Raw genomic sequence first — 19,319 nt, 5'->3', positions numbered from 1 at the left:
CCCATGTGGCTGCCTCTTTGGGCGTTTAATGCCCAGCCAGATACCTTGGCTGGCATTAAACGCCAGGAATCCTTCCTTACTGGGCATTTTTCTAAATGCCCAGAATGCTGCCCATTCTGGCGTTAAACGCCTAGAATACTGCCCATTCTGGCGTTTAACGTCCAGAATGGTACCTTTACTGGCGTTAAACGCCCAGAATGATAGGCATTCTGGCATTTAATGCCCAAATTGCCTCTTTACTGATGTTTTAATGCCAGTGAACTCTTTTTCTCTGTGATTCTTCTGCCTTATGTTCTGAACCTTCATTTCTCTGTATTATTTACTTGATAATATATATTTTTTTGATTTTTGAATTTTTAATGAAGAGAGAAAAAACAACAAAATGAAATAAAACATAAAAATGCAAGATCAAAACAAGTAATGCATGCAAGGACACTTTGAATGTCAAAACGAACACCAAGAACACTTTGAAGATCATGATGAATATCAAGGACATATGTTTGAAAATTTTTAAGAAAAGAAAGACATGCAAGACATCAAACTTAGAAATTTTGAATGATCAAACACTATGATTTTGAAAATGCATATGAAAAACAACATAAAACACAAAATATGAAAATCATAAGATCAGACAAAGGAAATCAGAAAGAACCACTCAAAGATCACAGAAGAACACAATGCATGAATTTTTTCGAAAACTTAGGAAAATTAAAAACATGCAATTGACACCAAACTTAGGATTTGACACTAAACTCAAACAAGAAACACAAAATATTTTTTTGGTTTTTATGATTTTTTTTAAATTTTTTTTTGTATTTTTCGAAAATAAAAAGCTTAAACATAAAATAAACTTATCCAATCTAAGCAACAGGATGAATGATGAGAGAACTTTTGCGTGGTCTAGAAATTTGCGGATAAATCCTCGTTGCAAGTATAGTTTCTAAACCTTCAAAAGTCCTTTCATACAAACGTTTTGGGTGTCACAAGTAACAAACCCCTTTAAAAATTGTTAACCAAGTATTCAAACCTCGGGTCGTCTTCTCAAGGAACTGCAAGGAGGTATGTTCTTATTATTGGCTATGGAGATTGTGAATTCGGGGTTTCAAGAATGAGGAATAAGTAATATAAATGGCAAGTAAAATAAATGGCAATTAAAATAAATAAATACTGTAAAGCAACTTTTGGTAAGGTGAGAGAAATTAGAAGTCCAACTTAGTTATCCCTCTCAACAATAATGAAAGTTGTATCTTAATTCTACTTAGTTAACCTTTGAAGCAAAGGTAAGTCAAGGGACTAATTAGTTTGACCTTCGAATCCTATTTATTTCCTAGGAGAAAGTTGGGATTATTGAAGTTCAGTTCAATTAGCAAGATAACGATTATCACTTATGCTGAGTTTGATAACTGTTGAGTTACTAATTTCTTAACCAAGACCAAAAGGGGGAAAAAGTAAATTGCTGGAATAAAATATCTTCAGATCGGAAGCAATGGTAACGTAAATAAAAGCAAGCAATCATAAATTGAAAATACCTCAATTATCATTAATTCAAACAATAATCTGTGACATGGAATAATTCATAAATTAAATTATAAAAGTAAATAATTAACTCAAATGCTGGAATAAATAAATAAAGTGAAAGGGAAGCTTAAAAACAAAGGAAATATAAAACCAGGATCGAGAGTCACTCTTAAAAACTAAGAGAAGTCCTAAATCCTAAATCCTAATCCTAAGAGAGAGAGGAGAGAACCTCTCTCAAAACTAAATCTAAATCATTGGAAGTAACAAAAATGCGAGCCCCCTTTTGAATGGATGCATTCCTCCAATTTATAACCTCTAATCTGTGCTGTCTGCGCTTGGATCTGGGCCAAAAGGGCTTCAGAAATCGCTGGGGGTGTATTCTGTAAATTCTGATACGTGGCCTCTGTCACACGTCTGCGTGGGTTACGCGGTCGCGTCATTTGGAACTTTTCCTTGCCACGCGGTTGTGTCAGTCACGCATCTGCGTCGTATGCGTTCTGCTTAAGGCGCGCGGTCGCATCAGTCATGCGGCCGCGTCACTACTTCTTCGCTTCTGGCATGCGATCGCGTCGTCCATGCGATCGCGTGGGTGCCAGTTTCTTCAAAGCTCCATTTCACACTTTCCTTCCATTTTTTGTATGTTTCCTTTTCCATCCTTTAAGTCATTCTGCCTTAGAAAATCTGAAACTACTCAACACACTAATCACGGCATCGAATGGAAATAAAGGTAATTAAAATAATTAATTTTAAAGCTTAGAAAACATGTTTTTCACATACATCACATAATAAGGAAGGGAAAGTAAAACCATGCAATTAATATGAATAAGTGGGTGAAGGATTGAATAAATCACTCAAACTAAGCACAAAATAACTCATGAAATATGGGTTTATCAACCCCCCCACACTTAAACAATAGCATGTCCTCATGCTAAATCCAAGGTAAAGAATAAGGTAAGGTTAAAGTGGTGGAATGTTATGCAATGCAACCTATTCTAAATGCATCTACCTAAATGAGTCATGCAATTCTAATTTATCCCCTCATATATAAAGCTTACATGTAGTCAAATTAATTCACATTCTCAAGGAGTCATATATATCTATATATATATATATATATATATATATATATATAGCCAACCCTCAAATAATAAAGAATTTTAGCAAATGAGATAGGAAAGAAAAATATTGTACAAACTTGCAAAACAATTAGTAATTTAAGCACAGATATATGTTGATGAGTTATTGAACCCTCACTGGATTTTGTGTTTGCTCTCTAGTCACTCAGTGTTTATTGGGTTTATTCACTCTACTTTTCTTTTTATTCTTACTTTCTATAACTTTGTTCTTCATCTAACCAATCAACAATTATAGATTATAGTCACACCAAAAATCATGAGGTCTTTAATTAAGGTTGTAATGGGGCTAAGGTAAAGGTAAGGATATATGTATAAGGCTAAGTGAGCTAATAAGTGAATCCTTAATTAGACTAAGATCTCACCTAACATACATATTTAGTAAAACAAAACTTGTTTACCTATTTTCGCATATTTTTCCACTTGTTGTTACATGCTCATGCTTCAATTTTTATTTTTATCCCATGTGCATTGCTTTTATTTTGCATTGGGGAATTCTTTTGTATCCCCTTTATTAAATACTGAAAAATAACTCTCTTTTTTTTTAATGCACATGGTAATTTAACTTTGATTTTTCACGAGCATGCTTCCCAAAGTTTCTGAGTTATTTTATTTCTTTCAACTTTTTCTACCTTTTATTTCTATCATCCATGTTCCCAATAGGTTTTCCACACTTTAATCTATTCATAATTTTCTATCTTAAGCTAACCAAGGATTCAACTTGGGATTTTATTTTGTTTTTCTGCTTAAGGCTAGTAGTGTTGCTAAATAGAATAAAAGGGATTTTAAAGGCTCAAGGGGGCTAACAAAGGTGATGTAAAAGGTAGGCTATTTTTGGGGCCAGTGGGTTAATATCAAATAATGGCCTCAATCATTCTTTTGGTATGTACCTATATTCTATATTCTATATTCTATAATTGGACATATAGATTAAAACAAAGTAAAGAACATTAGAATAAAAAAAGAAGCGAAACACACAGGAATGAAATTATGGTTTGAATGTAACCATACATTTAAGCTCAAGACTCATAGGCTGTGTGTTCTCTAACTCAAGCATCATATATCATTCATATATGTTATGCAGGTTTAGTTAAAAATTCCCATTATTCTCATAAAAAAATTATTTAGGGTAGCCTTTAAAGTTTTAATGTTTATCCTTGATGAAATGTTGTTAACTTAACTATATGATGTAATGCTATATATACAAGGTTTATGGATTTAAATCTGTTATGTTCAATTTCCTAGCTTACTTCCTTTTTATATTTTTCAATTTAAACTATGCTATCTTATGCTAAAGAGGGTAAACTATACTAATTAATCCACTAATAAGTCAGAATTGCAAACGAAACTAAATAGCTAAAATATGAACAAAAAATGCAAAATGCAAAAATAGAGTAGAAATACATAAAAGTAGCAATGTATAAGTACTCAGAAAATAACAATAAAAAGAAAAATACAGAAAAATAACCAAAATAAAAGAAAAAGAGATGTAGTGGTTCACCAAAATAAAACGCCAGAGATGGCGACCTCCCCTCACTTAAAATGAAGCATCGTCCCTGATGCTCAGTCAAGCCGGGTGTGAAGGGGGTGTCATCACTGGTAGGGATGGTAGCTGGAGGCTCTGTGGTGGTAGTGGGCGGAGGGTCTGGCTGCTGTAGAGGAGGTGCGGACTGGATCGGGATCTCCGGATCTGCAGCCTCAATCTGATGTGGGACCTCCTGGTGTGCAGTCTGCTCTGTGCCTGCCTGCTGATGGGTCTCTGCCTGGGAATGAGTCTCCTCCTCGTGCTCATCCTCCTCCTCCTCTAATGGCTCTGATGGTGTGTCGGGCTCGGAGGGGATGTCAGCACCTTGTCGGATCATCAACTTCATATGCGAATAGCGTCTCTGGCTGCGATGCTCCAATCTCTCATACCGACGCTGGTTACGGCACTCCATCTGATCAAGCTGGCGGAATAGGCGGTGCACGAGGCGGTATACGGGTTCTGAGGCCAGTGGAGGTGCAGTGGTGGCAGCAGGGGCAGTAGGGGCAGCTGTGGATGAAGAGGGTCCAGCAGACGGTGGGGCTGTCTCATCAGTAGCAGTAAAGGATGGTGGTCTGTAGCCCAAAGCGAGGAAGTTCCTGCTGTGAGGAATGATCTTCCTGCAGTCCGCTGCTGGAGGTCTCTCATCGGCATCCTCCCATGGCACGTCATCTCGACGGCCTAGCTGTGTAATCAGATAAGGAAAAGGGAGGGTGCCTCGGACGTGGACCCTAGCCATATAATGCCGGATAAAGCGTGGTAGATAAAGGTCCTTACCCTCCATCACACACCATAGGAGGGTGATCATGGCAGCTGGAATCTCCGTCTCATGAGTACTCGGCATCACATAGTTGCTCAAGATCTGATGCCATAACCGAGCCTCATCATTTAAGTACACCCTCTTGATCCCTCTAGGCATGGTGGTATCCTGACCCATCTCCCAAGGAACAGTCAGGTCGAGAGCTATCCGGGCCTTCAAAGCATCCCAATCAAACCGCATCAGGCGCATGTCCTCCTCAGCCTTTTTATAACCATCAGGCTGATCGGAGTTGGCCGGAAGCTGGAGAATGTTCTCTATGGCCTCCTCAGTGACCAGAATCTATTTTCCTCTCAGGTTCACTGCATCTAGGGTAGTAAGGTAGTAGTTGCAGTAGAATTCCCGAACCCAAGCTGCATTGATCTCTGTCAGTGCTCTCTCCAGAAAGAACCAGCCTCTTTGCTTGATTTGCTCAGTGGTGTACTGCCGGAGTGCTTCTGGAATCTTCAGAGTTCTCTCCAGGTATAGGTTCCTGGAGTTTGCAAATGCCGGATACTTCAGCTCACAGTACCGGTTTGCAAATTTTATTGGATCATTTGCAGGGAGCAGCTGGTCAGCCTTTTCCTGCTGTGTAAAGTTCTTCTCCCGCCATGAGGAATCATGCATTAAGTTAATGATGGACTGGGAGGACTCTCCTCTTCTGCGCTTGCCAGTAGCCTTGCCTTTCCCTTTCCTCTATGAGGCGGACATCCTGAAAATAGAAAACCAGGATATGGATAAAAATAGGAAAGCAAATATGTAAGTAATCAAAGAAAACTCAAAGTGGCAAAGGAGAATTAGAATGAGGTAAATGAGTTAAATAAATGTGCATTAAGGATTGTATAGCAGTTTAAAAAATTTGAAAGGAATAATTTACAATCCAAAATGTATCAGAATTCAAGTTAAATAGAAAAATTGTCATTATGGCATGGTTAGAAAGTTAGAGGAAAGTGAAAAGTCAGAAAAGAGATTTTAAAAAGTTAGTATGGTTAGAATTTGAAAAAGAAGTTAGTAAATTAAAATTAGCGAGTTAGTAAAATGTGGGTTAAAGTAAATGGCATAAAGAAAATATTCCACGTAACAAGGATTCACAGGTAAGAATAGAAGTAACTCATAACCAAACAAGGAGAACAATTGGATGCTGATTCAAAGAGATATAAAGAAGAATTGGAATCAGAGCATCACAGATGCAGTGTATAAACCAGGAAATCAAAGAGGATAAGCAAGCCTGCCATGGTATTCATGAAATGGTTTGGTTAAAGCAGAGGACAACAGAGTTTAAATTGCCAAACCAAAACATGAACATTTTACAAAAATTTGGGCAGCTTTCTGGCTAAAAATGGATTATCCCGGAAAATAAACAATAATCAAAGCAGTTCATATGAATTAAAAAGTCAAGCTGCAGGTACATATAAAGAATATAAACATGAAAAGTCAATGTAAAGAGCAGCAATATACAAGAAATACAACATATGAACAAGATCACAGCAACAGCAGATTTGCAAATATGATAAAATAGAAGCAAGAACAGTGCAAATAAACAGACCTAGATCCACTAACCACAACCTAGGCTACCTAACAACCTAAAATCCACTACAACATGCATATCTAGCTATCCTAAACATGAACATAAATGGAAAAAATAAAAAAAAACTACGAACGGAGAAAAAGGATCGCGTGTTGCGGAACCTGTAAAGGCAAAAGAAGTAGAACGGGGTAGAAAAACGGCTGGGTGGTGGCGTCGGCGGCGTCCGGCGCGGTGGAGGGCATGGCGGTGCGGAGGGGCCAGTCCGGTCAGGATGGAAAAGGGAGGGGTGATGGGGTTGGGGTAAGGGGGTGGGTACGGCTGTGACGGACGGTGGCGATGGGTGGTGGCACGGAGGGGGAAACAGTGGTGGAGGAGGGGGGAGGAAGAAGAAATAGGAAGAAAGAAGAGGGGGTTGGGTGCGGCTGGGGGCGGCTAGGGTCGGATGGCGGCGGTGGGTGGTTTCTGGCGGTGGTTGGGGCAGCGGTAATGGTGGCTGGGTGGTGGTGGTTGAGAGATGAGAGAGAAGGGGTTGGGGTTGTGGTTGGGGGTGGGGTGCGAGGATAGGGTTTTGCGTGCCCTGGGGGGTTATATTTTGAAATCCACGCGGCCGCGTGGGGCATGCGGTCGCGTGGTGGGGGTGAAAATGGGGGTGACGCGATCGCGTGGGTCGCACGATCGCGTGAGAGGGTAGGAGAGGGGATGGCGCGATCGCGTCGCTGGAATTTGTGCTAAACGCACGATTCTAGCGCAACTCTCTGTCTCCTTCTGGGGTGATGTGCAATCCATACGACGCGATCGCGTCGCTCACGCGGTCGCGTGGGATTGGTTTTGTGCAAGTGGCGCGATCGCATGGGGCATGCGATCGCGTGGGCCAATTTGTGCAAAACGCACAAGGGCCGCCCGATTCCAACCCAACTTTCTGGACGTTGGATATTTACGCCGATGTCCAGGTCACACGGTCGCGTGGGTGACGCGGTCGCGCGGGTTGTGTTTTCGCAATATGACGCGATCGCATGGGGCATGCGGTCGCGTCGTGCATCCCTTTTTTTTTTATTATGCATGAAAATTGCAAAATGCAGTGATTAATATGAATGCTATGCATGATGCCAGGTTCAATAAAAATAAAAGGAAATAAAAATAAAAACAAATAATATGAAATAAACTGAAAAAGAAGCGACCATACCATAGTGGGTTGTCTCCCACCTAGCACTTTTAGTTAAAGTCCTTAAGTTGGACAGTGGAGGAGCTTCCTGTTATGGCGGCTTATGTTTAAACTCGTCCAAAAATCTCCACCAGTGCTTGGAATGCCAATAGCCTCCGGGGTCCCAAACTAGGCATGTAAAGCTTCTGAGCAGCTTCAAATAGATTGTTAAGCTCCTGGGGTGACAAATGTCAGAATAAACTCCAGGATTCCAAGCCTTGCTTTTAAATCCGCCTCTGTCTTGATCTATATGTTTCCATCCGGGCAGTTTAAAAAGTAGAATCTCACTATGGTGACCAAACGTTCTCTGTGATCCATGCAATTGAGCATGATACCAATCCGTATATTTCGAGGTGAAGCGTGGAACCTTATTGAACCTTGTGTACCAACTCTGAGTACGAGCCATTTCCCTCTTACTCTTAAAGCCGCAAAGAGCTCTAAGCTGGCCATCTGTTTCAAGCAAACCATATTCAAGTGAATAAGTAAAGTTATAGGTTAAGGATTGTACCCACTTGAAGCTTGTATTAGGTGGTAATGGCCTTGGGATGGGTGTTTTCGGTGGTTCTGTAAGTTCTACTCCCTTGTGCTCTTCTGTGAATTCCTCCACTTCATTGCAAGAGTCTTCAAATGTATCTATGTCCTGGTCAAAGTCTCCTATGTCTTCCTCATCACTTGAGTCATAGATTTGAGGTTGAGAGAAATCTACCTCCGCATCATTTTTGCATTCACTTGGGGAAGATTCTTCGATCTTAGAGAATTCACTTGCGGATGCAAGTTCATTACTAAGAGAGCTAGACTTGTGACTATCATCATCAAGGGAATTCGCTTCTTGGATTATTTCGTTTGATTCTTCATAAGCGACTTGCCTTGGGGGTTGTGTACTATCCACCTTAGCATCAACTGTAACGTCCCTAACGGAGTTATCCTCAGCTCTGGATTCCCATGGAGGTTCAGCATCTCCTAGATCTTCAACCAACTCTTCTTCTTGAATAATGACAACTTTTTCTACTTGTTCTAGTACAAATTCATTTCCTGTCTTGTCCACTAGAGTTTCTGGTATCTCTTTTATGCTCCGCTCTTCATTAGACTGTCCACATGGAGTTGTGGCTGATCCTTGTATATTTGAGCGCCTAGAAACCCATTGAATTACTGCTTGCTCCAGTTGTCGAATGGTGGTTTGAAGATTATCTACTGTTTCCTTTAGGCGAACCTCTGCTTCTCGGGTTGCCGGACTTGGACATGATACATAATAAAGTGGTGGTGATTGGGAGTGATTGGATTGGTAGTGGGGTAAGGAAGGATCATATGGTGGCGAATGGTGAAAAGAAGCTTGTGAGTGTGGTGGTTCGAGGTTATGTTGAAAGGGTGGCCTATATGCACAGGGTGGGGCTTGTTGGTAGTTACAAGGTTGTCCACCATATCTTTCAGTTGGGTATGCATTGTAGAATGGTCTTTGTCCAAGATATCTCGGAGGGTGTTGTTGCCTAAAGGGTCGATTAGATCCTCTTGGCTCCATCCATCCTTGATTGGTCTGACCTTGATGCATATTCCTGCCGTAACTTCTATTTCCTTCAACAAAGTTAGAGCCAAACTCAAAGCGAGAGGGTGAGAGTTCATGGTAGCAAATAAAATTAAAAATGAAAATTAAAAATAAATAAACAAACAAAAGAAAAATATTTACAATAACCAATAATAAGGCACACGTTAGCAGTTCCCCGGCAACGGCGCCATTTTGATGAGAGAACTTTTGCGTGGTCTAGAAATTTGCGGATAAATCCTCGTTGTAAGTATAGTTTCTAAACCTTCAAAAGTCCTTTCATACAAACGTTTTGGGTGTCACAAGTAACAAACCCATTTAAAAATTGTTAACCGAGTATTCAAACCTCGGGTCGTCTTCTCAAGGAACTGCAAGGAGGTATGTTCTTATTATTGGCTATGGAGATTGTGAATTCGGGGTTTCAAGAATGAGGAATAAGTAATATAAATGGCAAGTAAAATAAATGACAATTAAAATAAATAAATACTGTAAAGCAACTTTTGGTAAGGTGAGAGAAATTAGAAGTCCAACTTAGTTATCCCTCTCAACAATAATGAAAGTTGTATCTTAATTCCACTTAGTTAACCTTTGAAGCAAAGGTAAGTCAAGGGACTAATTAGTTTGACCTTCGAATCCTATTTATTTCCTAAGAGAAAGTTGGGATTATTGAAGTTCAGTTCAATTAGCAAGATAACGATTATCACTTACCCTGAGTTTGATAACTGTTGAGTTACTGATTTCTTAACCAAGACCAAAAGGGGGAAAAAGTAAATTGCTGGAATAAAATATCTTCAGATCGGAAGCAATGGTAACGTAAATAAAAGCAAGCAATCATAAACTGAAAATACCTCAATTATCATTAATTCAAACAATAATCTGTGACATGGAATAATTCATAAATTAAATTATAAAAGTAAATAATTAACTCAAATGCTGGAATAAATAAATAAAGTGAAAGGGAAGCTTAAAAACAAAGGAAATATGAAACCTGGATCGAGAGTCACTCTTAAAAACTAAGAGAAGTCCTAAATCCTAATCCTAAGAGAGAGAGGAGAGAACCTCTCTCAAAACTAAATCTAAATCATTGGAAGTAACAAAAATGCGAGCCCCCTTTTGTATGGATGCATTCCTCCAATTTATAACCTCTAATCTGTGCTGTCTACGCTTGGATCTGGGCCAAAAGGGCTTCAGAAATCGCCGGGGGCGTATTTTGCAAATTCTGATACGTGGCCCCTATCACGGGTCCGCGTGGGTTACGCGGTCGCGTCATTCGGAACTTTTCCTTACCGCGCGGTCGTGTCAGTCACGCGTCCGCGTCGTATGCGTTCTGCTTAAGGCGCGCGATCGCATCAGTCATGCGGCCGCGTCGCTGCTTCTTCGCTTCTGGCACGCGATCGCGTCGTCCATGCGATCGCGTGGGTGCTAGTTTCTTCAAAGCTCCGTTTTGCACTTTCCTTCCATTTTTTGTATGTTTCCTTTTCCATCCTTTAAGTCATTCTGCGTTAGAAAATCTGAAACTACTCAACACACTAATCACGGCATCGAATGGAAATAAAGGTAATTAAAATAATTAATTTTAAAGCTTAGAAAACATGTTTTTCACATACATCACATAATAAGGAAGGGAAAGTAAAACCATGCAATTAATATGAATAAGTGGGTGAAGGATTGAATAAATCACTCAAACTAAGCACAAAATAACTCATGAAATATGGGTTTATCAATGAACCGTCAGTTGTCCAAACTTGAACAATCCCCAGCAATGGTGCCAAAAACTTGGTGGATGAAATTGTGATCACACTTTTCACAACTCCGCACAACTAACCAGCAAGTGCACTGGGTCGTCCAAGTAATAAACCTTACGTGATTACGGGTCGATCCCACAGAGATTGTCGGCTTGAAGCAAACTATGGTCATCTTGTAAATCTCAGTCAGGTGGATTCAAATGGTTATGATGTTTTGATAATTAAAAGATAAATAAAACAGAAATTAACATAGAGATACTTATGTAATTCATTGGTGGAAATTTTAGATAAGCGTTTGGAGATGCTTTGTTGCTTATGAATCTCTACTTTCATATTCTCTTCATCCAATCATGCGTCCTCCCTTCCATGGCAAGCTGTATGATCCTCATAGTGAAAATGGTCTGGCTACGATTTCTGTACGGCTAATCAACTGTTAGATTTCTCGTCTCGGATAAAAATACCAGGCACAGCTACCGTAGGGCTAATCATCTGTCGGTTCTCACTTGTGTCAGAATAGGGTCCCTTGATCCTTTTGCAGACTGTCACTGCGCCCAACAGTCGTGAGTTTGAAGCTCGTCACAGTCATCCCTTCCCAGGTCCTACTTGGAATACCACAGACAAGGTTTAGACTTTCCAGATCTCAGGAGTGTTGTCTATTGGTTCTAGCCTATACCACGAAGGTTCTAATCATGAATTCGGATGCTCTGTTGTCAGAAGAGGCGATGCGAATCCGTGGATTAGAGACCCAAGAGAATATGCTTTGGCTGTCGTCCAAAGACTACGTTGAACATCATGTAGACCGCTTGTGGTTGTCAGGCACGCGGATCTTGGCTAAGCGAGTAACGAAGATAGTGGGTGATTGTCACGGGTCACCCCTTCATTCTGACTCAACTGAATTAAGTACGAGAGTATATCTTGGAGAAAAAGTAGGCGTGAGTTGAAAGAAAAATAATGGTACTTGCATTAATTCATGAGGAACAGCAGAGCTTCTCACCTTAATCTATGAGGTGTAGAAACTCTACCGTTGGAAAATACATAAGAACAAATGGTCTAGGCATGGCCGAATGGCCAGCCTCCCTAATGGCATGATAAATGATAAAATGGTTCAAAGACCTCTAATACAATAGTAAAAAGTGCTATATATACTAAACTAGTTACTAGGGTTTACAGAAAAATGAGTAACTAAGTGCAGATAGTGCAAAAATCCATTTCCAGGTCCACTTGGTGTGTGTTTGGGCTGAGCTTTGAAGCTTTCACGTGCATAGGCCATCCTTGGAGTTAAACGCCAGCTTGGATGCCAGTTTGGGCGTTTAACTCCAGTTCCGGCGTTTTACGCCAGAAAAGGGTCTCTAGTGGGCGTTTGGACGCCAGTTTGGGCCATCAAATCTCGGGCAAAGTATGAACTATTATACATTTATGGAAAGACCAAGATGTCTACTTTCCAACGCAATTAAGAGCACGCCAATTGGGCTTCTGTAGCTTCAAAAAATTTACTTCGAGTGGAGGAAGGTCAGAATCCAACAGCATTTGCAGTCCTTTCTTAGCCTCTAAATCAGATTTTTGCTCAGGTCCCTCAATTCCAGCCAGAAAATGCCTAAAATCACAGAAAAACACACAAACTCATAGTAAAGTCTAGAAATATGATTTTTGCATAAAAACTAATAAAAATATACTAAAAAGTAACTAAAACACACCAAAAACTACCTAAAAACAATGTCAAAAAGCGTATAAATTATCCGCTCATCACATATCGTATACGAATTCATAATTTATCTGCATACCAGAACCTCATAAGTATACTTTCAACATAAAACATTTACAGGTGGCATATTACGTATCGTGTCTGTAATAGAACATCCTGCCTTCCATGTAATTAGCAAGATGCTTACAATTTCTCAAATAATCATTGGTGTGTTATAGTGGTGAGTCCTTGACAGTCCAATCCCTGGGATCACAAACCCGAAGCTTCTGCTATGTCTTTGATTTGGTATGCATGCATTCATATCCGTCTTTGCATCTTTGTTTCATTGAATTAGTATTTGTAAGCTGATTGATTGTGTTTATTGTGAAATCAAAGGTTGATGGCCTGATTCGTCTCATGTAAGGATCAGACACTGGCCCAATCAACCTTGGAAACCCAGGTTAGACCTTATTCCAACCCTTGTAGTTACTATCATTCCTTTCTTTCACTGTGCAAATTATATTGAATCACTTTTCTTTTTTGCAGGTGAGTTTACAGTGCTTGAACTTGCACAGACAGTGAAAGAGGTTAGTTTAAGCTTTTTTACCCTTCTAAGTAGCATTAATCAGAAAACACCGAAAATAAAAACAGAAACCAATGAGATCCTAATAAAGTTTGTAATTTGTGTTTGCAACTTATTAATCCAGATGTGGAGATAAAGACAGTGGATAACACTCCTGATGATCCAAAACAAAGAAAACCAGACATTACAAAATGAAAGGAAGTGCATGGTTGCAGTGGAGGAGCTTGAACCAAAATTTTGGGGGGGGCCGGAAATTTAACATAAAAATTTAATAATAATATTTATATCAAAATAAAATTTATAAATATAATTATTCTTTAAGTTTGTTACTAATAAGATAATAAATAAATAATTCTACAGATAAAAAATATAAAATAGTTTATAATGGTACTCTTCGAGTTTTTAATGACTTAAAATCTTCAATAATTGAGTCAGAACTAAACTTTTCAGCAATTTCTTTCTCAATGTAAATAACCAAACTATCCGCAAGAAAGTCGTCCTCCATCTTGTTTCTTAACCTTGTCTTTATTATTTTCATTGCTGAAAATGATCGCTCTGTAGTAGCTATAGAAACTGGAAGAGTTAATATCAGACGAATCAATCTATCAATCAAGTAATACACTTTTCACTTTTTTGTTTCTGCTAAACATCTACACAGTTCATGAATAGTTGACAAATTCTTCATTTCTGGATGCTGACGAACATCAAGAATAAAATGCTGAAGCTGAAAAGGCAAATTAATCTTCTCTTGTTCAGTAAAGTCTTCGGGATAGTAGCTATCAACAAGAGTAGAAATCTTAGCAATGTCAAAATTTTTGTAAGCATCCTTAGGCATGAGAGTAGAGCTCAGACTTAGTAGATCCATTGCTTGATCATTAAATCTGCTATTTAACTCTTGTAATTGCTTATCAATTGTGACTAAAAATATCTCCACTCTAAAATAATGCTCAATTGTAATATGATCTTTTTCGTGACGCGAGCGTCCTTGCCTTGCCACATAAGAAGCAGTTAAATCAGGAATTAGAATATCATGTTGCTCACAAAATGATTTCACATTTTTTAATAATTCCTCCCATCTGTCATCTCTCATGCTTTGGATAAGTGTTTTTGTAGAATAAACTAGTTGCACAGCATTAACTATGTCTTGAGACTGCTTTTGTAAAGCTTGACAAAGAATATCAGTTATTCCCATCATATCTTTCATCAAATGCAAAATCAATACAAACTCAAATGAGGTCAGGGTATTGTAAGCACTATCTGCATCACCACATTGAGAATAAGTTGATCCATCAACAATAATCTTTTGTAAAACAGTCAATGTTGCACCATACATATTTATCAAACTGCAAACAGAAGAGAAATGAGAACTCCATCGAGTATCACCTGCTCGTTTCAAAGTACCAATTTGATTTGCCCCTTTACAAGTTTCAAGTTCATCAATCTCTAATAAATGGACAATTTCATCTGTCTTGGCAGCATGTAACTCATCATGTCACTTACTAGAAGAACAAATGATGTTGACGATGAAAGTCAATTTTGAAAAAAAATTGATGCACAGGAATAACTTCTCTTGATGCAGCAACTAATGCAAGTTGTAATCGGTGAGCAAAACAGTGGATATAGTAAGTATAAGGACAATCTTTTAAGAATAATGCTTGTAACCCATTCCATTCTCCTCTCATGTTACTGGCGCCATCATATCCTTGACCACGAATATTAGAGACATCAAGACCATGTCGAGAAAGAATGCTGCACAATTCTTGTTTTAGAGTTAATGATGTAGTATCTTTGACATGTACAAGATCAAGAAAACGCTCTTGAATAAAACCATGTATATCAACAAATCTCAAAACAAGTGTCATTTGTTCTCTTTTGGATTCATCACGAGCTTCATCTACTACAATGCAAAACTTGGAATCTCTAATTTCTTCACAAATATGCTTTCTCACCTTGTTTGAGAGTATATGCAAGATTTCTTTTTGAATTTTATGTGAAGTATATTTAGCATTATATGGAGCATTTTCTAACACAGTTCTTGCAACTTCATCATTGTAAGATGCTATGAGTTTTATCATTTCAAGAAAATTACCTCAATTTTTTTATTCTGGAGTCTCATCATGGCCTCTGAAAGCACAAGCTTGAAATGTAAGCCAACGAGTTGCGTCAATGGAGGATTTTAGACGCAATCGATTCTTTTGAATTTCTTCAGAAGTATGATCCTCAATTACATTTTGGATGTGACTTGCCTGATTCAATAAATCTAGACATGCTCCAACTGCATTATTGTGTGGTGAGCAAGGATCTCCAATATGTTTAAGAAAAGCACAATTCTTTCCATCATTAACTTTTTTCCAATTTCTAAACCCTTTACTAATAAAAATATCTGACCCATTACGTCCACTGGTTTTTTGCTAACCAAATAACAAAATAAACAATATGCAGCATCTTCAGAAGGTGAATACTCTAACCATGAAGGAAAAATACCAAACCAAGCATATTGAAATCGTCTTGGATGCTTCGTACCAAATAGAGGATAATTGTCAAAATGCTTTTGATATGGACCCCATTTAAGATAAGCTCGTCTAACCTCATCTCTCTGGTTTGGGTGATATTGCCAAATTTGAAGCCGTTTTCCAGGGTCTCGTTCCAAAGAATTAAGGTCAAACTCATCAGATGCAACTCTTTGAACTTTTGAAGGTTGTATCTCACTTTCTTCGTGATTCATTATAGTAGAAGAACTATCTACAGATGTTGATATTGTAGAAGTTATATGCTTTCCTTCTTGAATATTAGCCTTCCTCTTAAAAAATGCATCAATTCTTTGATTTTTCATCATTATTTTGTATAAAAATTTGAATATATATTCTGTAAAATATGTAAAAAAAAGTTAGAAGGATAAATATTAAAATTTATAATATTTATTGAATTTTTTTATCAATTTATCAAAATACAATAATATCAATACTTATTAAATATTATAATATTTTTTATCATATAAAAAATTAAATTAAATACATAGTAAAATATAAAATAATATTGAATTAAATAAATAAAAAATACCTAATTTTTTATATTTGAACTCAAAGGTAAAAAGAGTGTTGCTTGTTGAATAGAGAAGCAAAGCAAAGGCATGAGATGGGAATTGAACTTGGATACTTCAAATTATAGTATAGCATTTAAACCAATTGAACTATTCTTTATTTTTGATGAAATACTACTAATTTTTTTATAAAAAGTTTGGGGGGGCCATGGCCCCTCCTTGTCTGAGTGAAGCTCCGCCACTGCATGGTTGGGAACCAAAGTTCGCATTGAAAGATGGTCTTCCTCTTATGGAAGATGATTTCCGAAAGAAGCTTGGTGTTGCCAAAGCCAAATGATTTATTCTCTCACATTTTTTTATAAAATGTCATGTTATATTATGGATAACAAGCGAGGCCAAGCTAATAGTTTTCTTTTTCTTTATTCTTCACTTTTTATAATTATAGTTATGATGTTCATGAAGTTGTAGTGCCTCAAATTTTGCTACCTCTACTATCACATCAAGAAATCAAAACTTTTGTTTGACAATGGAATTGTTATTTAGTTGAAATAAGTGAAGTCCCTTCTTTCTGTTCTGTCTTCTCTTTTTCTTCAAAATTAAGGTCGCACCGTCCTATTATATATCAATACTTGTTAAAATCAACGTTTCAACTGGTTTCTTTTATTTTAATCAATGGAGCTATTTAACGATATAACAATTTCGATACTTGATTGTTAACCATTTTTATTTCAAAAATTCTGAAAAAGACTTTACCACCGTGATCTAATTATAAAATATTTTTTTGTTTATATATAATCATTTTGTATAATTTAGAAATTCTATTATATAAAAATAACTTGTTTCATACATTTTAAACATAACTAATTATTTAAAATAAATTTTCATTTAAAACATTTAAATATAAATATTTATATAAATAAATTTATTAAAAAAATTTTATATTTTTAGTGTTTTTAAATATATTTTAATAAATTTGGATAAAAATTCATATGTAATTATTAGATAATATAATATATTTACTTAAATTGTGATATAATAATTATCAACTATCAATTTTGTATGATATGTGTTTCTATCATAAAATTCAAGTTAGAAAAAAGTTGAGTGCTTTACTAAAAAATAAATTCATTATATCCCTTTAAATCCATTTTTTAAGTTGAATTCTAATTGTTTTGTCATAAACGACAGATAACTTGCGAAGGTCTATTAAAAAACCATGAAAGTAAATTTTTGGTAGAACTAAGAAGTTGAGATGGGATTGTAAGGAAAGAATATTTTCAGCTTATTCACCCTTTGTAAACTTTGCTGACAAATAATCAAAATTTAAATTGGTTCAGTTCTGTGTACAACAATTCTACAAATCAAATAAGTACATAAAAAATAAAGAAATTCTTATAAACCATTTTAAATTCTTTATTCATATATTTACTACTCCTAATAGCTAACACATAAAAGGATTGCTTCACATATTTAACACAAGAGGTTAGTCACAACCTTGGATTCTCAAGGTTTAAGAAATGACATAAGACATGAAAATGGTAAAAAATCAACAATATAATTGATGAGCGGATATTTTATACGCTTTTTGGGGGTAATTTCATGTAGATTTTAGCATGTTTTAATTAGTTTTTAGTTAAATATTATTAGTTTTTAGGCAAAAATCATATTTCTGGACTTTACTATGAGTTTGTGTGTTTTTCTGTGATTTCAGGTATTTTCTGACTGAAATTGAGGGAGCTGAGCAAAAATCTGACTTAGGCTGAAGAAGGACTGCTGATGCTGTTGGATCCTGACCTCCCTGCACTCGAAATGGATTTTCTGGAGCTACAGGAGTCCAATTGGCGCGCTCTCAACGGCGTTGGAAAGTAGACATCCAGGGCTTTCCAGCAATATATAATAGTCCATACTTTGCGCAAGGATAGACGACGTAACTTGGCGTTGAACGCCAAGTTCATGCTGCTGTCTGGAGTTAAACGCCAGAAAAACGTCATGATCCGGAATTGAACGCCCAAAACACGTCATAACCTGGAGTTTAACGCCAAGAAAGGCCTCTACTCGTGGATAGCTTTAATCTCAGCCCCAGCACACACCAAGTGGGCCCCAGAAGTGGATTTCTGCACCAATTATCTTAGTTTATTCATTTTCTGTAAACCTAGGTTACTAGTTTACTATTTAAACAACTTTTACAGACATTACTTGAACCTCATGACATTTTCAGATCTGAATTACATACTTTGTGACGGCATGAGTCTCTAAACTCCATTGTTGGGGGTGAGGAGCTCTGCAGCGTCTCGATGATTTAATACAATTCCTTTGTTTTCCATTCAAACACGCTTGTTCTTATCTAAGATGTTTATTCGCGCTTAATTGTGAAGAAGGTGATGATCCGTGACACTCATCACCTTCCTCAATCTATGAACGTGTGCCTGACAACCACCTCCGTTCTACATTAGACTGAATGAATATCTCTTAGATTCCCCAACAGAATCTTCGTGGTATAGGCCGGATTGATGGCGGCATTCATGAGAATCCGGAAAGTCTAAACCTTGTCTGTGGTATTCCGAGTAGGATTCCGGGATTGAATGACTGTGACGTGCTTCAAACTCCTGAGGGCTGGGCGTTAGTGACAGACGCAAAAGAATCAATGGATTCTATTCCAACCTGATTGAGAACCGACAGATGATTAGCCGTGCTGTGACAGAGCATAGGAACGTTTTCACTGAGAGGATGGGAAGTAGCCACTGACAACGGTGACACCCTACATAGAGCTTGCCATGGAAGGAATCTGCGTGTGAGAAGAGGATTTCAAGGAAGAGTTGAAGTCAAAGGACAAAGCATCTCCAAAACTCCAACATATTCCACAGTCCTTTATAAACAAATAACTCTATTGTTCAAGTAATAACTATTTATTTTATGCCCTTTTTCTTTATTAAAATACGAGACTAAAGAATCCTATTGGTATCCTGACTAAGACAAATAAAATAAATATTGATTGCTTCAAGCCAATAATCTCCGTGGGATCGACCCTTACTCAC

The 19,319-nt window shown here is 37.5% G+C and overlaps 2 pseudogenes; one reads left to right on the top strand and one right to left on the bottom strand.

The window, feature by feature from the left end:
- The window catches only part of LOC130983120 (UDP-glucuronic acid decarboxylase 5-like), a 35,427-nt pseudogene extending 18,806 nt beyond the window's left edge, over positions 1 to 16,621 (top strand).
- On the bottom strand, positions 13,624 to 16,077 carry LOC130983119 (uncharacterized; annotated as a pseudogene).
- Positions 16,622 to 19,319: the final 2,698 nt, after the last annotated feature.

This window comes from Arachis stenosperma, chromosome 5, assembly GCF_014773155.1.
Source record: "Arachis stenosperma cultivar V10309 chromosome 5, arast.V10309.gnm1.PFL2, whole genome shotgun sequence".
NCBI classification, from domain to species: Eukaryota; Viridiplantae; Streptophyta; class Magnoliopsida; order Fabales; family Fabaceae; genus Arachis; species Arachis stenosperma.
This window is presented reverse-complemented; position numbering and strand designations above follow the sequence as displayed.